The sequence below is a fragment of the Mus caroli genome, unplaced genomic scaffold, assembly GCF_978045245.1.
Source record: "Mus caroli unplaced genomic scaffold, Mus_caroli_1 scaffold_15, whole genome shotgun sequence".
In the NCBI taxonomy this organism is placed as follows: Eukaryota; Metazoa; Chordata; class Mammalia; order Rodentia; family Muridae; genus Mus; species Mus caroli.
The window spans coordinates 64,472,149-64,486,079 of NW_028227270.1; the positions used below are offsets into that span (position 1 = coordinate 64,472,149).

At 49.6% G+C, this 13,931-nt stretch overlaps 1 long non-coding RNA gene across 1 annotated transcript in view; it reads right to left on the bottom strand.

Annotated features, from left to right (window-relative positions):
- Positions 1 to 13,073, bottom strand: part of LOC147000954 (uncharacterized) — a 138,312-nt gene extending 125,239 nt beyond the window's left edge. The window contains exon 1 of the long non-coding RNA XR_015045390.1: positions 13,022 to 13,073. This is a non-coding gene — a long non-coding RNA (uncharacterized LOC147000954). The remainder of the gene's footprint in view (positions 1 to 13,021) is intronic.
- Positions 13,074 to 13,931: the final 858 nt, after the last annotated feature.

Here is a 13,931-nt window from a genome sequence, read left to right on the forward strand (position 1 = left end):
CAGACTCGGGCAAATTGTGGATTATGTAAATACGTATTTAGGGACTTTTTAAACACAGATTATTCACCCAATTAACTCTAATGGCCCCTCAGAGCTGAGAGAGACTATTGTGTAAACATGTGGGGTTGAAGTATGTGGGGCTGAACATGGCCTTGCCCCAAGATTTCCTCAAAAGACCAGGTTTACGAGTCCCCCATAAGGGTTCCCTCTGGGCCCCAGCTTGGCAGATAAGTTCATTGCTCGGAAGGGAATTCTTACCTAAAATTTGGGAAAGGCAAGAAGAAAAAGAAGGAGCCCGTCCTTTGTAAGTGAGCGAGGAGCTCTCTAATTAGACTCTATATACATTTTCATTTGCCATAAAGAATATGTTATATGACACAGGGCATCAGTAGCCTCTGGTCACCTAACTCTTCCCCAATAACGGAAGAAGTAGGAGTTACTCTCCAGCAGTCAGTGCACACATGTTCCAAATGTCCCGTCCGGATATACCATGCCTGGTTGGATTCAGCCCCACTCTTGCTTCAGTGAGATGGAGAAGCTCCACCCCCACTAGCCAGCCCACCAGTCCAACCATGGGTACCTGCAAGAAGCTACACCTGTTCCAGGGGTTAGAGAGAAGATGCCTATCCAACAGAGAGAGGCTTGGTGTCCAAGGACACTCATCCATGGTCACATCAGCCAAATGGTTAGAAATGGGGGCTAATTTTACAAACTTAACCAGGAACAAGTCTCCCAGGATCCTCCAGGATCCTCAGGGGCTATAGTGATTTTGATAAGAGTAGCCCCCTTAGGCATACTTGTTTGCATGCTTAGTCCCCAGTTGGGGAACTGTTTGGGAAGGATTAGGAGGTGTGGCTTCATTGGAGGAAGTGTGTTGCTGGGGATGCACCTTAACGTTTCAAAAGCCCATGCCAAACCCAGCCTCTCTCTCTCTCTCTCCCTCTCTCCTTGTCTCCCTTTCTCCCTGTCTCCTTGTCTCCCTCTCTCCCTGTCTCCCTCTCTCCCTCTCTGCCTTCTGCCTGAAGATGTAAAACTCTCAGCTACTGCTCTAGCACCAACCATGCCTGCTTCCTTCCCACCATGGTGATCATGGACTCACCCTCTGAAACTGTAAGCAAGCTCCCGGTTAAATGTCTTCTAAGAGTTTCCTTGATCATGGTGTCTCTTCACAACAACAGAACAGAGGCTAAAGCTGAGGCCCTATAGACCTGGTCCTCCCTTGGCCCTAATCAGCTCTCCACCTATCTTGATATGAAAGCTGTTTGCCTCAGATTCTCTCACTGTGTGTCCCACTCGTCACTTCAGCCTCCTCAACATCACCAAAATACCCCAAGGTCTTCTCCAGAGCTACACATAAGCTTTGCCCGGGAAGGCCACCCCTTCACTATCCACTGTTTGGAAGGTAAACGTCATTTTGCTTACATTGGCTCAGAACCATTTCCACGACTCGGCCGACGGGGCTCTTGCACCCAGCTGCCTGTAACTCTCTTCCCTCCTATCTTTCTAAGATACCATCCCCTAGTCCCCCAGATCTCAGGTCCAGGGTTGACTCCTGCCATCATCCTTCTCTGATCCAAAACTAGCCAAGCTCTCTTGCAGCAGCATCTTCATGAGTCTTTAGAAGTAGATTCCAAGGCTACATCCTGCCCGGGGTCCAGCACCTCTCACTCAGTGAAGGAACAGCGGACTTGTCCTGGGTACATGTAGCCCCCTATTAAGTGTGTTGTACACCGGTAGCAAAGTCAGATTTTGAACCCATATCTTACTGACCTCAATGCTCACGGTTTTCCTCAAGCATGAAGAGTCTCACTGGACAACTGGGGAGCAGTTACACTGGGAGGTGAAGGTTACAAGGGGACCAAGCAGAGGTCTTAGCATGAGCAGAAGGATGTCTATATCAGCCCACCAAGCAAGTACAGGAAAGGCAAATGTACAATGGGCTGGCAGAAGGTTCTGAGAACAGAGACCAAGAGTGGAGACCTCCCTTTGGAGCCAAAGAGTCACTGCATGCCAGCCTTGAAGCCTATGAAGTATCCTGGATGATGGCAAGTCGTGTACTTCAACCTGCCCTTCGTGCCAGAGATAGTCACCAGCTGCTTCGTCACTGTACCAGCTGTGGCCTGTTTAGACCTTTTAGCAGGTCTTCACATATCACCAGCCGGCCTGCGATGAACAAACAAGCGGCAAGTGTGGGGCACGTCCAGGACGCTTCTCTGGAAAACGGACTCTGAGTTAACATTAGTGAGTCCTGTCTCTTTAGAACCTAAGTGGGGACCAACATCTGCCTCCTGGCACAGTCAGTCCAACGAGGACTTGAAAGGAGGAAGAAGAGGGCCCAGAAGGGAGTCCTTGAAAATGAACCTGACCCACTACTTTTATCCCAAAGCCTCAGTCTTCCTCCAGGAAGCCTTCCAGAGTTGAAAACAGCCGTTGAGCTCCCTGGTCATTGAGCCCAAAGGTGGCCCCTCCCACGTTTTCCTCTCTCACCCACTGCCCATGAAGCCCTTTCCCCGAATCTTAGCAAAGAGAGCATTGCCAGATCTTAACAGTTCCCAGCCACCCTGTTAATCCCCACCCTCTGCTCTTCCCACTGGCCCACGGACACTGCGGCTTCCCCAGGATTACAAGCTAATAGGGCTGAGATGGGCCCACTTCACCCCTTCGGGTAGCAGCCAGCATGTATAGGCAGGCACCTAATGCCCAGTGAGGCCTGAAAGCCTTTCAGGTTCTGGCGGAGCATTGGCTAATTCCAAAACAGCAACCATCAACCACCATTGCCCCGGGGCCTACCATGCACCAGATACTGAGAGGAACACAAGATGGCGGGAAATGGCGTCTGCCCCCACCCCCCCGCAATTGGATCGACCAGACTCCAGCTCATAAATAATCTCCGCAATGTAAATAGGAAGAGAAGGAAGGTTGAGAGACGGGCAGCAGAAGACAGCAGGAATTACTTAGAGGATGCAGAGGATGCTCTCAGCCTTCAGGAGAAGAGAGGTCCAGGCTGGAGATGAGGCTGAGGAGACTTCTTAGCAGAGTCAGATGGTAATGTGCCATGCAGCCGACCAGAAAAAGAGCTCTGGCTAACTAACACCGGTGGAGGCAAGGAAAGACCATGGTGAAAGACAGCTGAGGCCAGAAAATTGTGCCCACAGACCATAGCCCAGTGGTTTGTGATTGACCCAGGCATTACTATGTGCTCCAAGGAATCACAGCCTGTGTGTGTGTCTCTCTGAGCACACACAGAGACACACACACACACACATACACATGAAACATACACATGTTACGTGCTGTATCACTGGCCAAGGGCATTATGTAAATCTGACGCTGGACCTTTTCTCCCATGGGAACTAGCTAGCAGGCAGCACTTGGGATTCTCAAAGCACAGCCAGGAGGTGCCAATCTCAACAAGCGATGCTTATCTTGTTCTTGGCGAATGCCCACGGTGTCAGCCACAAAGACCATAGGAAGAAGAGGAGCCAGCTAAAGAGCCCCCTCCCACCATGTTACCAAGACCTTCCTAGCACTGTTCTGCAAGGCCCACGCTCAGAGCCATGCCTGTGTTCCAGAAGATTAGGCTGTAGCTCTACCTAACACCTCCATCCTTCTGTCTCTGACAGCCAGGAGCTGGTCCAACAGCAGTGCTTACACAATGGCCTCATTAAACACTGTGGGCTTTAGAGCACACCCCAGCTCACCACAGCATCGAGAAAAGCCAGCACTGCTGTCCTCATAGCAGAAGACTTTAGGGGGCTTGCCCTTCTCTGAGAATCAGCGTGATGGCCTGAGGATAGCAGGTTTGGATTCTGTGATCTTTAGAACCAGCATTTTGTACAACCGTAAGGCCCAAGGGAATCATAGCATTGCCCTAGACCCAGCAATGGGGCCAGAGTTCACCTGGGCCCCAGCACAACCTGCTTATTTCTATGAGGAAGGCTGACCAGCCAGCCAGCTGTGTCTGCAGAGGGACTTGTCTGTGGTAATAGCTCAGCGCCTAGCACACATAATCCCATCGCTATGCCAACAGGTGGGCTCTGTTTTGAAACTGATTTGGGAAGCAAGGTCAAATGGCCACATCCCAGACTCCGGCCTTCTCCAGCCATGCCTGTGGACCGTCAAAACTCTCTGTACCTGCCAACTTAAGGATTCAAGCGTGTTAACAGAGGGTCAGCTAACATTCCACTGATGTTCTCGAAGCTCCTTCACCGCTGCTCACCAGAAGGCAAAGAGAGAAATCCCTGGGAGCAGCACAAGGCTCAGAGCCTGGCAAAGAACATAACTAAGCCATTCATGAAGCAAAAAGAGACAAAATGGCTACCAGTGATCAAATAAATGCAAACAGGCCCGATAGTCTATGATCTTTCACTCCAGCAGACGTCCTAATCCTCAGTTTCCATAGTTTCAGTGACTCACAGTCAACCAAAGTCTGGAAATATTAAATGGAAAATTCCAGAAATAAACAAGCCCAAATGTTTTAAATTGTGTACCCCTTCTGTCTAGGTAGACATGAAGAAGCCCCACCATCCCATGCTCTTTTACCTGGCACATGAATCAGCTTATTTTTTTTGTCTGTTGTAGCCATAAAGTATACACTGCTCATGCCGAGTCACTATAAGTAGCCATCTTGGGCGTCAGACCAACTGTCATGCATGGTGTCCCCTGTCCAGCACCAGAGTAACGGTACTGACAGTCACACTAGTCACACTCCCCAGATGGCGAGGAGGGAATTCCTTTAGGTATAAAGGTAAGGGCACTGAACGTTCTCCTGAGAGTGAACCAGACCGAGTTCCAGAGTCTTCCTTGTACGGTGAGTCTTCTTTTTTATGGTTAGCTTGTGCCGAATCTCTTACCATACCTTATTTATAAATTAAACTTTGAGCTGGAGAAATGGTTCAGCATTAAGAACCCTATTTGAGTCCCAGAATGAATCTTGAGCAGCTCACAACTGCCTGTAACTCCAGCTCTAAGGGATCTAACTCCATCTTCTGGCCCCCATGGGCACCTGCACTCGCATTCACACACACACACACACACACACACACACACACACACATCATTAAAATAATAAAAACTTTAAACATCATCAAAGATTATGTAGATAAAAGGTCTGGCGTGATCCAGTGAGTAGCTCAGAATCTCTCTTTCCTCATGGTAAGAGCTCATGGTAAGAGAACTACCAATCCTAGACTGGCAAAGGTAAAAAGATTAACAGAGCTAGGTTGGTCAGAATTATGGGGAGACAAGAATTCTCCTCCAGTGCCAATGCCCTATGTTGGGGCCAATTAGGTATTATTTTCAAAATGGCAGCTTTACAAAGCCTCGAAAAGATGTTTGCTGAGGTTTGCTCACAGTAAAGAAAAGCCATAGACAGAAACCTAAACGCACATGAGGAGAAGGCTGCCCAGAGGAGCTCTAATACTCACAGAACACTATAACCCTGGCAAGCAGCCGTGGAATTTCTGAGGCCGAGGGGATGTGCATACTCGCTGACTCTCACTACATCTCCGTATCCACGGCTGAACATTTGGTGGGTGGCTTCTGCTTCTGCCGGCAGGAGCAGACACTCACAATGCAAACTATCTTAACATTGTGATCTTAATGCGTATGGGGGGGGGATCGTCATATAGGGTATTTCCAAAGGAAGGGAATTATAAACAGCAGGACCCAAGTCCCCAAAGGTGTGTGTAGTCATATGACCACATTCCTAAGTATTGTGAATTTCATTTTGCTTAACTTTTTTGCTTCCTTGGTATTTTTATGTACTGCCTGAGCAACTTATGTGACCATGAATTATCTTGACTTTAGATAGCACCTCTTAGGACTGCCCTAAACCAAGCAAAAATGGATATGATGCTAGGGCTGTGTCTCTTCTGTTTAACATTATATCCTTGGTTGTTACAGTGACTCCTACACAGTGGATCCAAAGCACATGCTGGGGTTTCGGCTTTTTGTTTGTTTGTTTATTTGTTTGTTTGTTTGTTTTAATAGCTTACAGCCATAAAGGACAACGCTGGTTCTCTCACTCAGCTCAACAGTTCTGTCAGCCTGGCGGAACTAGAAATGTCTGAGCACAGACAACAGACTCTCCTTTGCCTGGGCTCCTCCAATGGCCTTTCCTCACTACCTCACACTGATACTTTGTTGTGATTTTTAACTGCCAAGACAGACTGCTGTTTCTCACCAGCTGCTCGGAACACAAAAGAGTCAGCTCTCTGGAAGGCATTAAAGGGAAGGTAGCGTGGAGGGCCAGGGACCACCATCCCAGTCAGAATCCCGGACACCATCACCCAGCACTGAGGCCACATTTTCCATGCACAGCATGTCAATCATTAGTTATGGACTGATTGAGGAAACTGGATGTAAGGAAACAGTGACCCACCCAAAGCCACACAACTGTCAAACTGGGATTTAAATTCACACTCAGCAAGTCCTATGTCTACACTCTTGAGCGTTGCTGTCCAAGAAAGCACAGAGAGATGGAAGTCACAGTCCTATCCTATCAGCAGATGCCACAATAGCCCAGCAAGAAGGAATCTGGAAGGTGGGGGCGTGTTTGAGCATAACCATCAGACAAGAAATGAAAATATTCTATTTGGCTCATGGGACAGAGAGTATTGTCTACTGGACCTTGGAGGCCAATCCAGAGAACAGATACATATGTCCAGAAAGGACGCCCTGCAGCTCTAGAATAGAAGGAGGGTGAACTTATGTATCACACCCTGATTACCCATCTGCCCCAGTGGTGACCAGCCAAGGGGTGTGCTGTGCCTCCTCTCTACCTCAGTCCAGGAGACTATCCCTTCATGCCAGGCTAACAGGGCAGCACTGGGGTCTCGGCACGTGGGGGAAGGCAAGCGACTTGGAGCTACACAACCCCAGGCTGGTGCTGGGTGGAGATCCCACACTGCTCAGATATGCCTGGGTGCATTCATTGTTCCAGGCAGACCTGGGATCGCTGGGCTACCTGAATCTAACTGAGCCTTCACGTGGAGTCCACCATGGATGAGTAAAGGACACAGGTCTTCAGGCCCACCGCAGGTCAGGAAGAAAGTAATATAAACCCCTTTCTAGATCCTTCCATGCTCAAGGTACTTCTTAGACTGTATATTCGGGGGACTCCCGCTCCTCCCAAGACCTTCTCTAAGATCTTAGCAACAGAGACCTGTGTTCAAGGAAAGAGTTTGAAAGCCTAGACTGTAGTGTAAATAGGCAGGAAGGGGCAGAGGGCCTACTGTGTGCCAGTTCTGAGCATGCTCAACCCCTGAGAAGAGAGGGCTCCTTGTAAAGGCCCCATCCGTGGAGGAAAGAGCCCTGTAGAGAGTAGTGGAGGGCCAGGGCTCACTTTAGCTTTGGATGGCTAAATCTCAGGAGGCCTCCAAGGCCAGAGTGTTCTGAACTCAGATGTGGAAAACAAAATCAATTTAGGAATTCAAAGAAGAAAGGTGCTTGCCCAGAAGCCGCGGAGTCCCCCATGGCTATCACAGACACAGTAACCGCATGAGCATGTGAGAGTCAGCCAGTAGGACGCGAAGAGTCACGGAGAGGGTGCATGTGTGGTAGGACCAAAGAGCCACTGAGAGGGCACATACGTAGTAGGACTGAAGACCCACTGAGAGGGTGCATGCATGATGGCCTGCCAACTCTGCATAGATGGGGAAAATGAGGCCTGGAGCACACAGACATGACAGAAGTTAAATCAACGCCCACAGGTCTGGTGTCTGGGGACACAACTCAGCATGATCAAAGCACCGACCCCTTAGTGGGTCCCAACGCCTCCTTCCCCGGAGAAGACACTTTCTGAGTCTGCAGAGAACCAGGCCATGGAGCCCCATCACAGTAGCCACTAGAGACAGGCGCCAGCTCCCTCTGTGGGGCTGACAGAGTCCTGGACTTACTGTGGTCAGGTAAGAAGCACAAGTAAACAGGGAAAGAGCTTAGCAGAGACGCCAGCACGTGCCAGACCCAGACAGAGGCCATGTCAACCATCAAGAACCATGTGGGGGGAGTGGAGAGGGTTCAAAGGTGCCTGTCACTGAACTTCACTGCCTGAGGCTGATCCCGGGGCCCACAGGGTAAAAGGGAGAACCAACTACTCCAAGCTGTTCTTTAATATATACATGATATATATATACATATATATGTATATATATATATGTATATACATATATGTGTGTATATATGTACACACATATATTATGTGTATATAATAAGTATATATGTATATTTATATATTATATTTATCTATTTATATACTATATTTTATATATATATATATATGATATATACTATAAATAAATGAATGGAAAAAAGAATCATGGGGAAGCAGTGTGAGTACCCCCATCTTTCCTGGGCTGGAAACTAGTCCTCTCTTATCTCACCCACGCCCTCAGTCTACAGGGCCCCAAGAAACTTGCCTTAGAGAACATCAGGCCCAAGACATACTCCAAAGGGGCAGGACATGCTCTGCTGTGCTGTGCACATATCCATTATAACTGCCTAGACCATGTCTCCTCCATGTGATGTCTCCAAGCTGAGTGGTACATGCACATCAGCACATACTCAGCCTTGACTGATGGCTGTGTGGCTAGCTGACCAGTGGGAAGGGATGGAGGGGAAAGCAACTGTCTAGTGAGAGAACATAGAGTTAGTGGCAAAGAACAGCTGACCGTGCCTTCCAAGTGCCGATTTACTGCTGGGTGCTGGTCTGGGCAGAATAGCACAGTCATCCCAGAATAAGCTCTATGGCCATCCTGGTTTATGAGAAAGGAAAGTGAGCTGCAGAGAGGTTAGGTTCCCTGCCTAGGACCACATAGAACCTGATAGAGCCGGTACTGAGCCCTAGCAGATTGGCCACTCTCGACTATAAAGCTACAGAAATAAAAGCCAAGAGAAACCAAAGCACCAAGGACAGAGACCAGGGCAATGGGCAAAGGTGAGGAGCTGTTGAGCCCAACCTGAGGAAGAGAGAGGAAAGGGGATCAGGAACTCAGGGGCCTGCACTGCACACAGTAAGTGCTCAGTGTGTGCTTGAGGCAGTGAAACAAGGAGTAGGTGGTGCAAATCCACACAGCTGATGGCTGCAGAATGAGCTCACGTGGCCAGCTGGGCCTCACATTTCCAACTGTTTAGAGGCTACCCTCTACCTGACTCAGCCTGTCCCAGAACACTGGATCCAGCACTCAATCCCAGGATGGGCCCACCAAGAAAGAAAGGCCTCGCCCCGTTCTGCTAGGCTTCAAAACAGCCGCTTTCTCTCCATCCGCTGGCTCCTCCTTTCTGCCAAGTTCTCTGGAGCGCTGAGAGGATTTGCTTCCCAAACAGCTCCCAGCTATGCCGAAAGTGCACGCTGTAAGATGCTGCCTATTTATAACCTCAAATTCCCTCCCACAGAATCAAACTGGACAAAGAAAAGTGGCCACTCTATACTGTCTTTGATTTTTGTTTTAAATAACAGCTCTGAATCGCATCCTTGACTGTATCCAAGTTACTCCTTTTCCCCATATATGGCCAGATCCACTGTTTGCCAGGGCAGGCCATGTTTTCCTTATTAAGCAATATACAAAGTTAGCAAACAGAGTCTGCTCACTGCCCCGTGTCCGAAGACCAGTGGTCACAGCTGGAACAGGAACCTGACCAGGCTGCAGGGCTCCGCTGTGAGGCACAGACCAGAGCGCTGAGTGAAGACCTGCGGCGTGCTAACCCAGTAGGGTCTCTGAGCATGGATAGTGTACAGCCTGATCATCCAGGCTCTGAGAACACTCACGTGGAATCCTAAAACTTACCATACGGCGTGGTTGGATTTTCTTCCCTGTCTCATGGAGAATCAGAACAGACACAGAGGGAATGCTGGTTCAAGGTCAAGTTCAAGGTCATCCAGCCAGGAGGCTAGAGATGGAGAGGCCCGTTTCTGACCGCAGGTCTTAGAGAAATCAAGGATGCTCTGTGGCCCACCTGATCCATCTGCTCACTTCCCATGAGTCCCCTTTCCTCTCTGGGTTTAGTTTACTCCTCTGTAAGCCGAGATGCTGAGAAGGTATTTCTCAAGTTTCTCAAGCCCCTCTGGACTTCACACTCATACCTGCTCTGCTATAGGTCTGCAGACCGCCGGACCCTTTGTTCAAAGTCTGAGTCGCAAGGATACAGAAACAGATGCCCACTCAGCCCAAGCCAGACTGTCAAGGTTTGTCTATCGTGCAGAACAGTCTCATCCCTCTCTATGCAGTGTTTTATGGTCCACAGAGCATCCTTGATCTCTCTAAGCCTACCTCCCTCCGCTGCTCACAGCATGCCCATGGCCTACCCACAAGCTTCATATGCCTGACTTCGATTCCCAAGCCTCTCGTATCTGACACCAAGAACATATGGAGCTGAAGGAAAATGTTCCTCGGTCCCTGCCTGGACCTACTGCACCCTGAAACAGCAGAAGCCGTGCCCTGCCTGGCATCAGTGGGAAATGTAAAAGCAGCCTGATTACTTCAGGGAACCCCCTTGGCCTGAGGACCATCTGGGAGATGCATGGACTTGCATGCTTACCCACGACAGGACTTTATGATGACATTGATGAGAAACACCACTCGGGACAAGACACACTGGCTTCTCCCACTCTCGGATGCCCCATTTCCCACCTCCTATCTCTGCCCCTTCTGCAGACACAAACACAAACCTGCAGCCTAAGGATGCTCCACAGGCCCATGGCTTTCCCTTGTAAACTGTACTCTCAGATGCAATGTCTACTCGTCAGACAATAATAAACTCAAGCAACCTGCACCTTAAGGTGCTTTTTGATTCCACCAGGAAACCGCAGCATCTTACTTGGGTCTAGACAGTAGATGCTAACCCTCTTGGTAACTGCTCTTCTGCTCATCGAGAGGTGCTATGAAGTCAGGTCTGTGAACCCAGGAATGAAGAAACAGCCTTCCAGCAAGCCAGCATTCGGCAGGTGATTTCACATTGGCCACAGCTGGGACACTTGGATCACACAAGGCTTTGAATTCATGATGACTGGGCACTGGGGTCTATATCTCAGGCTGCAACCAGACACCCCAAACCCCTCCAACTCAGATCAGCATCTCAGGGCCCCTACCCCTGCCGCTGACTGCCATGTAGGTGCTCTCTGACACCCTGTCTCCTTTGGTGTGTAGAATTAGAACTAAAATGTTGATCACTTTAATGAGTAGTGTGATTGATTCCTTGTAAACACTTTCGATGACATAAGAATGGGATCTGGGCCTGGTGTGAGCTCTGAGGGCCCAAGTGGCACACCCCCTTCCTCTCTGCCCCCAGCACTCTGAGAGCCCCTGGGTAAGCACTGAGCACTGGAGATCTGGCACAGCACAGTTCCACCTGCAGTTGCTGAGCAGCCACGGGCCACCCGGCACTGCATGGCCCACAGCAATTCTGTCCCTGACACGGTCACCTCACCCTAAGCAGTTTTACTCTTTGTGCCTGATAATATCTGTCTTGTCAAGGACGGTGGTTTGCCTCGCTGTTTTCCCGCTGTCTATTCCCCAGCACAGAGAGAGCTCTTCCATCCTTTTGGGATGCTGTTGTAAGTACTTTGACTCCCGAGCATCTTCAGGAGCTCCCACTGGCCTTCCTACAAGGCCTCGGTTTCCTGTCTTCCTAAAGCTACACGGACTCCCCCGACTAGGGATCTTCTCTACCTTTGCTTTGCAGGATCCAATCCCCGTCATCCCCAAATCCCTGTCTGACATGCTGTCATCCCCAAGACTCCTCCTCCATAAAGCCCTCCCTGATGACTCGGCAGAGACTAAATTTCATGTCTTTGACTCTTCTATAGTCCTAGACTCCTGAAAACTATGTAGCAGATATACAAGCCACTCAAGAATGGTGTGTAGATAAATGGAGTGCACATACATACATACATACATACATATGCAAGCATGCTGCCTCGTAGTCAGGGTAACTTGGAAACAACAGCTCTGGTGGAAAGAGTTAGAGTAAGACAGACACATTAGGGTCCTACTTCAGTAGACCTGTCTACTGGCCTACCCAACTCCTCCTGCTGTGTAGCCTCATAACCTCCAGCCAGATCATGAAAACAAAGCTCGCCCGTTTTCTATTATACCTGATTCTTTTCCAGTCTTTCTGAGCTTCAGGGTGGCTCCCTCAGCACCTAAGATCCCTTTACTTGCCCCTCAGCATCTGTCTGGGAAGTTATACCGTCCTAACCCCCAACCCCAAGAAAACACACACTCCAGTCTGCTTCATTCCATGGCTGCTGCTCCCACCAGGAAGACTTCTAGAGTTTTCTGGGGCCTGCCTGGCTCAGTGTGCCCACCAGAGGTCTGGTGACTCCCTTCCCCTTCTGCACAGTAGCAGACAGAACATTATGCTGTGGCATGACGTCAGCTTGTGAGCCACTCAGTCAGTCCTGTTACTCACTGCCATCCCTTGCATGCCAGACCATAGGAAGATCCATGAAGTTAAACATAGAAAGGGCAGCCGGGAGAGCAAGGAGTGGAGGCAGGCAATATGAGGGCCAAGGCCTGTCCCTGCTAGAGACTCCCATTCAGTGCATTCAGCACTGAGCATTCCAGTTGGGGCCAGGCTGAAGATCAAAGGGTAGTAGGCCATGAAGACACATGTTTTCTCACTGGGACATATCTCAGAGCAAAGGGCACATGCCCAGTCTCCAATCAGCAGCTTATATCCTCTGCCAGTCCGTGAGGGGAGTCTCCCATATAAAAGACAGCCCTCATTCAAGCCACGCAGGAGAGCAGGAGGCTACACCCACACAGCCTGTCCCTAGTCAGAACAGGGCAGGAGGACCAAGCTCGGCCATGGGGGCAAATATCCTGTAGTCAACCCCAAAACACCAAGTCAGCCACTCCTGGTGTCCAGGCCCAGCCCAGAGCTTCACACTGGATTTTTGGACTTGTTCTGCTCACTGGGGCCCAAAGTCCTTAGGTCTGGTGGTCCTTGGGGCAGTGCAGAGAATGGAGACTGACAGGCAGAATTCAATCACCTATTCAAAACCCCAAACAAGGCTACTCACCCTGAAAGCCATTCTGAGTTCAGCCTTCACCCCTGAGGGACCTGGGGTGAGCCGTAGGGAGAAAGGGCCCAACAGTCAAGGGGCAAAGTGCCAGCTCACTTGCCACAGCGCTATTAAGTCAACCGTCTCCCAGCATGGTGGTTATACAATGTTTGCTCTCTAGTAATTTGTTAAACTGAACGTTTTCTATACATGTTATATTTCACATTTTTTTAAAAGGGTTGCATAAAAGACAACTGCCTCTGTGAAATGTAAACCCAAGCAGATGCCAAAGCCATCAACCAGGACACTGACGCTGATAGCTGGCCGTGTGCAGAGCCACTCAGAGAGCCACTCTGGCTGGGAGGACTCATCCACTGGAACAGGGTTGCACTGATGGGGGAGTCTATGCTCACTCCTGATAGAATAACTCTGTATAGGAAATGTGAGACACCGGGGCAGGCCACAAGCTGTTCTCTCCCTCGTTCTCCCACTCGAGGCCCTGACAGCCTGCCCAGCCTGGGGCTAAGGGGTTCATGGAACATGGACAGCAAAGCAGAGTCTGTGGGTTCCCTTCTAAAAGTGAGAGAAATCTGAGTGTGATACCACATGCCTATGACCCTAGCCGTAGTTAGAGGCAGGAGCAAATTCAGGGCCAGCCTCAGCTACATAAGGAGTTTGAGGCCAGCCTGAGCTACATGAGACTCTGTCTCAAATAAAGCAAAACAAACAGAAATCAAGAGTGAGTAAAACTCCGCAAAGCAAATGGTGTGCAGAGGAGTCACGTGGCCTTAGATGTACACAAGAGCCAAGCTATGCTACACAAAGAAATACTTTCAAAATGGCAGCAGGGCTGGGTGGCAACAGTTAAGGAAAGTGACAAGGACAAAGCAGGCAGGAAGAGCCTCTCACAAACCAGGAGTAGAATAAG